Source organism: Notamacropus eugenii, chromosome 5, assembly GCF_028372415.1.
Source record: "Notamacropus eugenii isolate mMacEug1 chromosome 5, mMacEug1.pri_v2, whole genome shotgun sequence".
Taxonomy (NCBI): Eukaryota; Metazoa; Chordata; class Mammalia; order Diprotodontia; family Macropodidae; genus Notamacropus; species Notamacropus eugenii.
The window spans coordinates 183,642,283-183,655,422 of NC_092876.1; positions in this window are offsets into that span (position 1 = coordinate 183,642,283).

The window sequence follows — 13,140 nt, forward strand, 5'->3', positions numbered from 1 at the left end:
AACAGAAAAACCTTCCAAAATGCACATGCACCACATTTATATCTGAATGTACATCCAAAGATCATTTATTTTTAGAAAAAAATTTGAGCCTGTTAAAAATAATTTTAAAAAACACATAAATATGTATTTTTATGGGTTGTCTTCCCAAGCCTATTGTATGATTAAAACGTATGTTTCTCTCTCTCTCTTTTTTTAAAGAAGAAAAATGTATAAATGCATATTTAATCGATAGATGGCACCAGCTCTGAAAGAGACATTATGGTCTACTGGGTACATTTAAACATCTTAAAAAAATAAAAATAAAAATAAAACTGCCTCAATGCATATTTACAAGGGGGAACTGTGCTCTTCTCTGGGGTAAATAATATGCAATTTTATACCTTCTATGATTTTTTTTCTTTTTTTAAAGCAAACAAAATCATCAAAACTGTATTTAAATAGCAATGAGATAGGGAAACAAACCAACTGAAACCAGGCAATTCAGAGATAAGGCTTATTCTCAGACTTTTTTACTTCAGCCTCCATCTTTCATTTGGGGCAGGAACACCAGTTAAGCCTCTTCTCCAATATGGACTAGATTGCCATCAGATCTTACTTCTCAAGAGAAAAAGGAGAGGGAAAGTCAGGTACAGGTGCTTGTTCTTATTTTTGAACTTCACTATAATCTTGTCCTAAGGATTCTTGGTGTGGACCACCCCCATGGGGAAATTGCCTTACATTTAATGTTCCAGTATAACAGTAGCTATATCTTCTTGGTCAAGGTGGACTTATACTTAATTCTAATCTTTGATGCAACATTTTTTTTTAGCAATACATTGGGTTCTTGATCTTTGGAGAGAGGCAAAGAATATTGACATATGGTTAAAGTGTATAACAAGAAACATAATGTGGTAGAAAGATCACTGAATCTAGACTTGGGATCTGAATTTCAATTCTGTCTCAGCTTCTTTAAAGAAGTTATTTGACTTCTCTAGGACTTATTTTCCTCAGGTGTAAAATAAAGAGGATGGTCAAGATCACCTCCAAGGCCCCCTCCACCTCTGAATCTATGAGCCTATGACACCTTAGATAGTGTTTTCTTTTAGCAGAAACAGGAGATAAAAAAACCATCACCTTAGAACAAACTACTACAGATTAATCATCGGACTCCATTCATTGTTCAGCTCTAAATATCCTGTAATGAGCCAGATTCTCCCAATGTGTACTTTTCTCAGACTCAGTTTAGCATTGTGGAAAGTACATTAACTCTTTTAAGCCACAAAGCTGCCATTTAGGGTAATGGAGCAACAACTGAAGAAATGGCAGTCTCACAGTTGGAAGAAGAAAGATACTTTCCAAAGTCCAGAGTAGGCCCTTCCATACTTGGAAAATGGGTTCCATGTTTCTCCCAAGGATACATATATATGGCAATCCAAACTTGATGCTGCTTGAATACAGCTCCCATTTCTCAGAATGATCTGGGAAACATTCTCTGTAGCTTCCATGATCATGCTCTGAAGATCATTTGCAAGGAGGCCATTATAACCTAGGTGGTCACAACTGGGTCAAGAGGTCCTTGAACTTTATGGATACAAAATAGAGATAGCAATCATCTCAGTAATCATTGTCAGAATGCCTGGAACATTAAGACCAATCAGGATGGCAGATGATATGGGGACCCCACTAAGAGAATCAAGAGGTAAGATATATTCTTAACCAACACTTTGGATATCCTGACAATCATTCATTAGCCACATGTGGTCTTCTAGGTCCTTGGGTATGGCCTTTTGACTGAGTCCAAGTTTTATAGAACAAATCCTTTTATTAAAGGGGTTTGTTCTGTGAAGTTTGGATTCAGTCAAAGGGCCACACTTAAGGACCTCCAGGGCCACATGTGACCTCAAGACTGAAGGTTCCCCACCCCTGTTCTAAATTATTCAGTGATATTCATATTTGTTGCCTCCTTAACAAGTCTCACATCTTCATATATTAAGTCAGTAAAGGAAATTCTAGGTCTACCTTCCAGGGAGAAACTGAAGAACATAGAGGTTAAAGTCACGTGCCAAAAAATCATGCCATAAGTCTGGGGGGGACCTGAGAGATCAATCTGATCTAGACCCATAGTAGATGAGGAAACTGAAACTGTTTGAGTAACTTCCTCAGGGATGAAAAGCTAAAAAGTAGAGTTGCGAGGACTGGAACCCAGATCTCCTGACTTGCAAGACCAATGCTTTTTTTCCACTGTCTGTATTAGTCTAGAGACCAAGTCTCCCAAATCTTAATTGCCCATCCAGCACTCTTTCCATAAACCTTTCCACAAGATAGTTTACAGATCAGACTAGGTGTGCACCAGTTCCTATCCCCTAAAATATGGTTGAATTTTCTTGGCCCATGAAATTATCATCCAACCTTGGAACATCCTTAGGGCTTCTGCACCTGACCAGACCTGGGAGAAGCACTGTGGAATATAAAAACAGTTTTTAGGCTCTCTTCATGCCTTTTATTTTGAATGGGTTTTCAGCCAGCATCCTGTGCAAACATTAAAACCTGACAACCACAAAAGATACCCCAAACATCCCCCTTTCACAGATGATATAGGGAGATTAAAACAAGATGGTCCTGCCACGTGTCAGTAAATGGAGAAAGAATTAGCCCTAGACTCTCGCTATATAGCCCTGTCATCTCCTCAACAGCTTTCACTCTCTCTCCTTTTCTCTTCCTTGTGTCTCCTACCCTTTCACTCCCCCTCCCATTTCCTGTTTTCCCTTCCTCCTTCTAAGTGGAGACTCTCTCTCCCCGTAGCATTCTCTGAATGAAAAGGCTACTCTTCTCTCCTTGACATCTTGTTAGACTGTGAATACGGCATCTATTGATTTGCATTTGGTGAAGAAAAAGGAAAAGAAAAAAAAAAAAGAAAACCACACACAGGCACACACATTCTCTGACCTCATGGCTACCAAAGCAGTCCATGCAGGCAGTGGCAGAGAATTTTAACTTCTCAGTTGCTTTTGACCTCCCCCAAATCTTCCTGCTTCCTCATCACAACAGCTGCTTCTGAACTCCAGGCATCAACACACCCACTTGGCAGGAGGTACCTATCATGAGGAGAAGCAGCCACGCCTGAATCTTGAAAAACATCTTCATGTCTCTACTCCCTTTGTCCCCTTCTCTGTGCACCCCAAGCCAACCAACTACTCACGGTGCTTGCCTAAACAGTCCAGAGAACAACATTATTTCTTTCCTGCAAGGTAGGAACCCTGAGTGAGATAGGATGCTAGTTACCAGAGGCTGCCTTAGGAGCAATGGATGCAGTGGTTATATTAACATATATTTTTTTCCACACCTGAAACAAAGCCCAGAGAGACACTTAGAGAGCATTCAACTACAGGGAAGGAGGTCTAGCATCTAGTCTTGGCTTTACTGCTTACTAGTCATACGATATTTGGCAACATACAAACTCTCTAGGCCTTACTTAACCCATCTGCAAAATGAGTTTAACCCTATGCTTGTCCTCCTTTTAGAACTGCTGCAAGGATCACATGAGATCACAAAAGACATGACAAAAACAAAAAAAAGTTTACATGAATGCTTGAAAGTTTCCAAACTGTTTCACACATATCTCCTTGGTCGAACCTCATAATCACCCTGGAAAGTGACAATAACTATTGTTATATTTCAGGAAACTGAGGTTCAGAGAGGCTTAATAATTTACCCAGGACCCCAGTCCAATTATCCGGGACAAGATTTGAACCCAAGCCTTCTTCATTTCAAGTACAACTCCTCTACCCATTACAACACGTCATAAAGTGTTATGTAATTGTGAAGCATTAGTGTTATTTTCATCATTGTTATTATTTTTCATTATTATTCATAAGGCATATCATTCTACTCTTTCCTAGGAATATAGATTACTTAGCAGACAATATAGTCCTGCTTTTGCCTCTGTCTCACCTAAAGTCTATATGCAGAATCCATTCAGGTAATTCCAGAGATCCAGTTCAGGTATTAGCATTATTCTAAGAGTGGTAAAGATGAAAAGCATCTGCAGATATTATCCTCTATCTGAGAAACAGTGACCCCAAACCCTCTGGCTACAGGATTCCTGACTCCCTATGCACCTTTACCTAGAGGAAATGAAGTCACCACCCAAAATCAAAAGGCCAATTGAGTTCATTTTCAAATAATATGTGCTGAGTAGTTCATCAGCAACACTTAATGAGCACCCACTGTGCCTAAAGAACACTGTACTTAATGCTAAGTAGACTTCACCATACAGAAGGCTTGGTCTCTCAGTCTCTTGGCTTATATTACAGCAGACAATGACGGGTCCTTTTGCTACCAGTCAACCAGTTTTCATATCTCCTCAGGGTGAGGATATTGTATAAGGAGGGGGAAGAGGGAAGGACACATTAGGTTAAATTCTGGCTCATAAAGAGAAATTTAGAACTAGAAAGGACCTTTGAAATCATCTAATCCAATCCTTTCATTTTAGAATCAAGAAAAGTGAAGTTCAGAAAAATAGAGTGAATTGCCCAAGGTTACAACACAACTATTTAGGTATTTAAAATCCATGAGGAAGATAGAGTACATATGGACTGAAGAAGTCAATCAAGATCATTCAAATTGCATCATACATGATATTATTTTCACAAAGCTCTTCACTTTTCTGTCTACATAAACTCCTTTGAAAATGGTTGGTAATCATAACGTACTATGTAAATCCAAAGTTCTGTTATTGCTATCATCATCATTATTATTAACTTCAACAGCAAGGGCAACATTAGAGACCAGAACATCAGCACCATCAAGTACTAGGATGGCACACAGAGGTACCAAAAGGCAGAAGGTGAAGGCAGTTGAGTCCCTCCACTGGAACTGTATTATACAGTACCATTATTTCTTCTGGGTTACATCCATCTCTGTTTCACCTAGATCAACTCTAAGTCTATCTTTCAACAAATGAACAAGGTTCACTAAACACCTATTATGTCATTAAGTTGTGAGTTCCCTGAGAGCAGTCATAGTCTTTTTCTTTCTTTGAATCCTCAGCCCTTACCACAGTGTCTGGAACATAGTAAGCACTTACAAAGGCTTGTTGACTTCACTTAACTTTAGGTTACTATGTCAGCCACAGCAGAAGATGGGGAAATACAAAGATGAGTAAAAGTAAAATAGCCCCTACATTCAAGGTTACACACACACACACACACACACACACACACACACACACACACACACACACACACACACATACATTTATCCCTTCCACAATGCACTGGTTAGGGGTGTTATGCACCCTTGATCTGGAAAGTCCACATAAAACTTGTTGGTCTTCCCTTTGTACCAGAGAGAAAGTCAGAATTATCATTGTACTAAAGGATAAAATACGTTGATATTATACAATTATATATATAATGCATTTATGAGTTTCTAAACGTTTTCTGTGTCTTCTGCTGGCCTTCATCTGTAGCTTCTGCAAAACTCGCCAAAAATTCCCATTTAATTTCTTATGCTGACCCATGATATATTAAAACCACAATGAGGAAAGTCTCAGTGTAGAGGAGATAACTGTCCATTCAGTATCATAGTACTCTGACCTTTGTTGAATTTTGAATGATGAACTTGAAGCTAGACTAGGTGATTTCAAGATGAGCATAGTCCAACACAACCAATGCATCTTTTAATACAGTTCCGATCAAGGTCCTCAATTGAGGTACTAAACACACATGCATAGACATATGTATGTATATATATATACACACACATACACATACACACATACATATATACATATAATATATGCACATATATCACATACACATGTATATACATATATATTCATGTATATGTGTACATATACATAGACAGACAGAGGCAGAAGGTGTGATAGATGGAGATATAGAATTAGAACCAGGAAGAATTGAACTCATCTCGCCTTTGAATCAGGAAGACCTGAATTCAGGGCTACTTTAGATACTTACTTACGTGACCTGATTAAAGTCAATTAATCTGTCTGTTCTTTACTTTCTTCTGAAAGAGGTTAGTGTCCAAGGCCACTTCTGTCTCTAACTTTAGAATCCTAAGACATATTGGCTATGTCACCCTGGTCAAGACTCTTGATCTCTCAGAGTTCTATACAACCAATACTCTAAAACTAAAAATTTCAAAAAAGGTGCCAGTTTACATTGGTAGAAAGAGTTTCCTCATCCAAAAGATCCTTAGATTAATGAAATCACAGGTCCAATCCCTATCCACATGTATAGATTATTTATATACCAATGTATAAACAAATGCATTATATAAATATATTTGTATATTTTAAATATATACATTTTATATAAAATCTGTGGATTAATTGATTTAGAAAAGTCCCAGTGAAGAAACTCCATCTACCAATGCACATTGGCACATGTTCTATTACTTACACACACACATACACCCCCCCCATACACACTCATATACACACTATATTTACTGTGTACGGATGGATGGATATATGTGTATGTATGTATGTGTGTGTGTGTGTCCTTAATCCATGTGGATTTTCCCCAAGAGGCCAACTCTTGATGTAAAAACTCACTCCACTAATAAATATCAGCAGCTTATGTATAACTTATAGTCTTAGAGAGTTGCCTGAGACACAGAGAGGTTAAGTGATTTGCCCATGGTCACACATCAAATATTTGTGTAAGGCTGCATTTGAATCCAGTTTTTGGTGACTCTAAAGTCAGCTTACTAGACACTAAGTTATTTTGCCTTTTGGGAGTGGGAAGGGGAGAGAACTAATATCAGAAAAATTTAACCATAGCATTAAGTAGTCTGCAGAAGTACGTGACATAGTTTTAAAAATTTTTATTCACTTTTAATTTATGGAATAAAGCAAGCATTTCCATAACATAGTAGAATAAAAAAAAGATGATTGCATATGAAACTGCAAATCTATTATGGACAACTTGCCATTCCTTTTAAATATACTATAAAGTTATCATGTATATTTCTTTCTTTTTCCTTTTTTCCCTCCCCCTACTCTAGAGATAGCTACTATTAGACACAAATATGTTTATGCATTATATGTGTGTGTGTGTAATCATTCTATGCATACTTCTATTAATCAGATTTTTGACAGATTTTTTTTAAATTGCCGTGAGAGGTACCAGGAAAGATACATAAATATCAATACTGGATTGAGTATTAATGACAGATGAAAGTCTGCTGAAACTACTGGAACAGGTAGGAAGTTCAAGATTGGAATGATTCCAATTTCTCTCCTTGTCAAAGTGTGTCACTTATACTAGGATGCCTTCCTGCAAAATTAGATACTTCAAGATTCTCTAGGTGCCAGATTCTCAGACATTTGCTCTTGCTTTCAGTATTTCTTTAAAGTATGCAAGACCCTCCAGTTCATCTCAAGTTCAGTTCAATTAAAGACCCCATGGGTTCTAGAATGCTCATAATAGGAAGTTCTGGAGAAAGCCTTTGGTTCTTGTGCTAAAGAAAAAATCCTCAGGAACTCCCTGGAATGAACTGTTCTCTCTGCTCTGCCTGCAACTCAGAAAAATGAAAGCCAAAGTCCTGTGAAGCAGGCTGGAGTCCACAAGTCAACAAGACTATGTTCCTGGATTAGTTTTAGCCTGAGTTTCAGATAGAGTTTAAAGTGAGTTCCTCTTTCTGGTACCTGCTTTAATTAGTTACTTCTGCCCCCAACAGAGATTCACAATTCTCCCTGCTTATCATTTTGACAGTCCTGCAGTAACAAGGGCAATTGAACTCACCAAATTTCAATGATCCTTGGGCTACTTCCTGAGAGTATCTGTTGTTGACTGACATTCATATTTCCAAAGCCAACTTAAATGCATATATTCTTATTAGGAGTGATTAAGGAGCCTGGTTTAAAAAAAATGAAGATGGAGAAAATCATTTCATTAACATTTCAGAAAAACCTGAAATGGGAGGTCAGTCGGTGAAGTGCTTTAGCTGAACCCGCCAAAATGGTCTCTCTATGAGATTTGCCCAACCCAAAGAAAGGGCCCCAGGACAACTCAGGATCGCTTAGGGATTCACCATCTGTCACTGTGATTAATGTCCTTGGGAACCATCTGCCATTACTGCTTAGCTCCCAGAGCCCTAGAGCTGACACCAGTCATTGATACGTGCCATACGCTCCAAAACTGACGGCGACAGAGCCAGAGGAGGAGATGGGACGTGGGGTTAATGCAGCACAACCACCTCCCTCCCTGCCTCCAAGCCTGCACTGTGATAGCATTTGAGGATGCTTTCCTAGAGAAGTTATCAGGAAATACATTGTCAGGAGCAGTGTCACACTTGCTGCCCAGTGTCTTCATTCATACCATTTTTTCATGCCTGGCATACCCTCCTCTTACATATGAATTAGATGAAATCCTATCCTTCCAACAAGTCTTTGCCTAAATGCTGCCTCCTCCAGGACAATTTCTCCCATCTAGAAGTACTTTTCTTCTCTGATCTCTCATGACCTTTAGAAATTCCTTGAACATCTATATTTCTACTTTATAAATATAACTATTCGTCCCCATATATTATTGTCTTGGTTGTAAGCCCCTCTAAGGTAGGGCTGAGTCTTATTCAGAGGTAGCTGGATGTCTGAGCAGTAGAGAGAGCACTGGGTACCAAGGCAGGAAGACCTGACTTCACATTTCCTTTCGGACACTTACCTAGCTGTGTGATCATTTAATCTCTGTCTGCTTCTGTTTTCTCAATTGTAAAATGGGGATAAAAACAGCACCCTACTTTCCAGGGATGTTGTGAGGATCGAATAAATTTCTTAACACAATGTCTGGTACATAGTAGGTGCTTAATAAATAAATGTTTGTTTCCTTCATGTTCAGATTCACGTTGTTCCACTGGGCCTCATACAGTACCTAGAATATAGTAGGTGCACCACAAACCTTTGGTTATTTGTTGTATGTGATAGATCTGCAGTTTCGTATGTAGTTTCTTTTTTTATTCTCCTTTGCTAAGGAAAAGCTTGTTCTATTTCATAAACTAAAAATAAAAATAAGTTTAAAAATAAATAAATAAACATTTGGTTAAACTACTGCATATTGAATTCAGAGTTGGGTTAAATGTTATAGAAATTAATGTAACTCAAAAGGAATAACAGAACTTTTCATATTATTTTAACCAAAAAGTTGGGTATTATTTCCATCATTCTATTATCAGTGATCTGGTGCCCTGGGCTATGAAAACAACTCTGTAGCAGACATTTAAAACAACAATAACAACATACATTTCTATAACACATTAGGATTAACAACTGTTTCAATTATGCATTGTCTCATTGAGCCACTAAGAACCTGTGAATAGGGCCATGGGAGTATCATTATTTCCATTATACAGATGAGAAAACTGAGGCCACAAGAGAGTGAATTAACTGTCAATAGTCATACAAACTGATCAGTAGTAGAAATGGGATTCCTACTCAGATCTTTTTTATACTCTAAGACCTAAGTTCTTTCACCTCTATCCCTGTGATGATAGGCAAAGAAGCATCTAGGTAGGGGGTCCAGAGAACCCTCCAGTCACCAATGGAAGAAAGGAGAAAAATAGCTCAAGACTACAGCTGCCAACATTTTTCTTTTATAATTTAGCAGCTCTGAATACGTTATTGTGTGCAAGGCTGCATCTCTTTCTTTTTTTCCTTTCTATTAAAACTTGTAAGTAAGAATGGCAAAGCCTGCCTTTATCTTGACACTGGAAAAACCTCCCCCAGAGGCTAGAAAAAATGACTAGGCTACTCCCCAAATAAGATAAACGGTAATGAGCATATTTTGAAAGGGCCCATAGTCAAACATCTGGAAACCATAGTGTGCTGATCAAGGAGCTTTCATTAGAGTTCCCTGATATGTTGCAGATACCACCGTCCTCCCAAGAGGGACTTTCATGTTCAAGGAAACTTGGAAAACAAGATGGTCTGGGTAAAAAGTCCTGTGTGTCCTTCACAGGCACGGAGAGTTAAATGGAATGGTGGCTAATGAAGAGAACGGCTTTCATTCTTATCCAGTCCAAGTCAACAAGGATTTGATAATAGCTAAGGGATGGAGGAAATCCCCTGGAGGAGACAGGTTAGTGGGGCTTAGTCTGTTTTCCAGAACACAGAGAGCCTGGTGGAAAAGAGAGAGCAAGCTACGTATTCATGCAGAGGAAAAAATCATAAAATTTCCTTCCGTTATTTTCCAAGATTCCTCATCTTCTGCCTCTCAAGCAATCTTGGAGGAGGGATTTTGGCAGAATAAAGTTATAGAATATATACATAAACACACATACACACACACACACACACACACACACACATATTCCCAGCCACCCACAAAGAGAGAACAAAAATGAAAGAGGAGAGGAGGAGAGAAGGGTAGTGAAGCAGCTGGTTCCACTTTACTAAAAGCCAGTGAGACCTGCAATTGATTTTGGCTTTGAGAGAGCAAGGTATTGGGAGGCAAGCAAGCGTATTGAAAAGTAAGTACACTCATCTCCTCTTCACAGAGGCCAGGGTAGGGCTAGGTGGAGAAAGAACTAATTGAAGTCAAGAGTTATTGTTAATTTCCAGTTAAATGAGGACTTATCCAATGTCATCTGGTGCATTTGCTTGTTTCAGTATCTCTGGCTTCCTCAGTCATCTGAGAACTCAGAGGAAGCACCAGAATTTGCCTTGTCTCACTACACATCTGAAGGCAATACCATAGCCAATTTATGATGAAACGACTCCAGGAACCTTCAAAGAGAAGACTCCCCAACTGACCACTAGTCACTTCTACTTCCACCAGTACAATGATGGAATAGGTGCCTTAAATTTAGACTGTATCCTTTGGGCCACTGCCTGGGTTGACAATCCCATGTTTCTTCCACCCCTAATTCCTCAGAGACAGGTCATTAGAGCACTATATGCTTAAACCGTTTACTGTACAAAATCCACTTTGATACTATGTGAGGGATTATGTGGCCCCAGCTATACTCAGTATGGTGGTGTGGTAAAGCACTGAAATCAAACAACCTGTATTTAAATCCCTACTCTGACCTAAGGTGTGTGATCCTGGCCAAATCATTTAATTTTTCTATGCCTCAGTCATCTCATCTGCAAAATGAGGAGAATAATACATGCAACCATCTATCTAGAACTGCTGTGAGGAAAGCTTGTTGTAAATCCTAAACAGCTATGTAAGTGTGAGTTATTATGTAAATGTAAAAAAACCAGATCTTGGTGGCTATGTCTATCTTTGACTTAATTTATAAATCTGGCTTTTTTACTTTTATGTTACTTTAGGGATAATTATCATGCTAAGCCTTGACCTTAGGGACTCCAAGTTCTTAGCTTCCATCGTATCTCAATCTCACTTCCAGCTCATTGATCCTCTGGAGTACACAGAAGAAATTCTTCAATAATTTCCTTTGGCCAATAATTTCCTTAATACTCAGGTCAATTTCACTGTTCACTTTCTAGCATTGACTACAGTTCACCAAAGGTGGTCTTATGGCCTCTCTTGCCCTATCCTTGATTCTCCCAAACACTATTTCTGTTAGGTAAGATCTTTTCTCCATCCCTGCCCCATCAGTCACATCCCATCTTACTTCACACTTCCTGCCCTGTCTCCCTGGTCTCAAGATGCTTGGCATTCTCATTGTTCAGCTTCAAGCTTTATAAAATTAGAATCCCCCAAATTTATATTTATATAACACATCCACAAAATAATTTTATCTCAGCCAAATGGAGGCACACTTAGAATTCACATATCATCAAGGATAGAAGTAATTCATTATATAGCTAAGTGTTTAACCCTCTAATTACAGATCAATAGGCATAAAAGTAAACCCCTTTGGAGCCTATTTCCAGTCCCTGGGACCTCCAAAAATTCAAACTAGGAAAGGGTAATGGGACAGGGAGAAGTATGCTTTGGAAGACTGGCTGCAAACATTTTTCCACACACCCACTTTAAAAATGATGAAAATTTAAAATCATATATACACACACACACACATACATATACATGCACAGACATATATCAGGTGACACACTTAGAGCCAGCCACAAGTCACAGAAATATGCTGAAGCCAAGATCATTTAGCCAACGACTGGAGGATTGACCTGGGCAATGAAGCAACTATCCCACCTGCTCCCTCTCCATCATTAGCAATAACCTGCTATACCTCAAGGGGATAACAGCTCTCCACCTAGCTCTCTCTTCCTTGCTCTTTCTATTGTACACCTTACTTCTTGCTCTCCTGATACCTGACCTTGGCCTCTACAGTAGCTTCTTTCCTTGTTCTACTGCTACTTGACCTTGGACCAGCATGCCACTTGGGCTTCCTAGCATTCGACTCTGTCCTGCATTTTTTTCCCTACTGGGCCTATTTCTGAACCTGTTGGGGTAGTAGAAGAAAATGATTTAAGGCACTTGTCCACAAAACACTCATTTATTTTACATGTGTATTTGGGGCAGGAGAGAGACAGAGTACAATTCTTCCAAGAGTCCAGAACAAGAACACTTTAGAATGTAAGGAAGCCCTAATAATTTTCATGTATTATAGTCAATTGATCCTTTTACATGAGAAAATGTGTGTGTGTATGATGTGTGTGTGAAAGAGAGACAGAGACATAGCTAAAGAAAGACAGGAGAGGGATGTGGGAGGGGTCCAAACTCATAGTCACTTTTCTCTCTTCACAAGAAAATTGTATTTCCTTTCCTAGTAGAGTATAATGTGGATACATGGACTTAGGTCTGTACATGGGATATGCATGGGGGTTGGCCAAACCTCAAAATTCAGACCATCCAGAGGGCCTGTTTAATAACCCTAACCAAGTAACAAGGCTCTGAATGTATTCAAGGCTGTAACTTGCCAAGTCTGCTACCCAGCCCCTGATCTTGTCTTGTTTATTCTACTAGTGATTTTTTAAACATTAATTTTTTTCAAAGATCTGTCTTCTGTCCTTCCAACCAACTGAGAAAGCGAGAAAAACAAAACCTCTGTTATGAACATTAATAGTCAAGAAAAACAAATTCCTGTATTGTCCATGTCCAAAACAAACAAACAAACTATGTCTCAATCTGCACTCTGAGTTCATTGCCTCTTTATCAGGAGGTGGGCAGCTTATTTCATCATGAGTCCTCTGGAATCATGGTCTTTGTGATA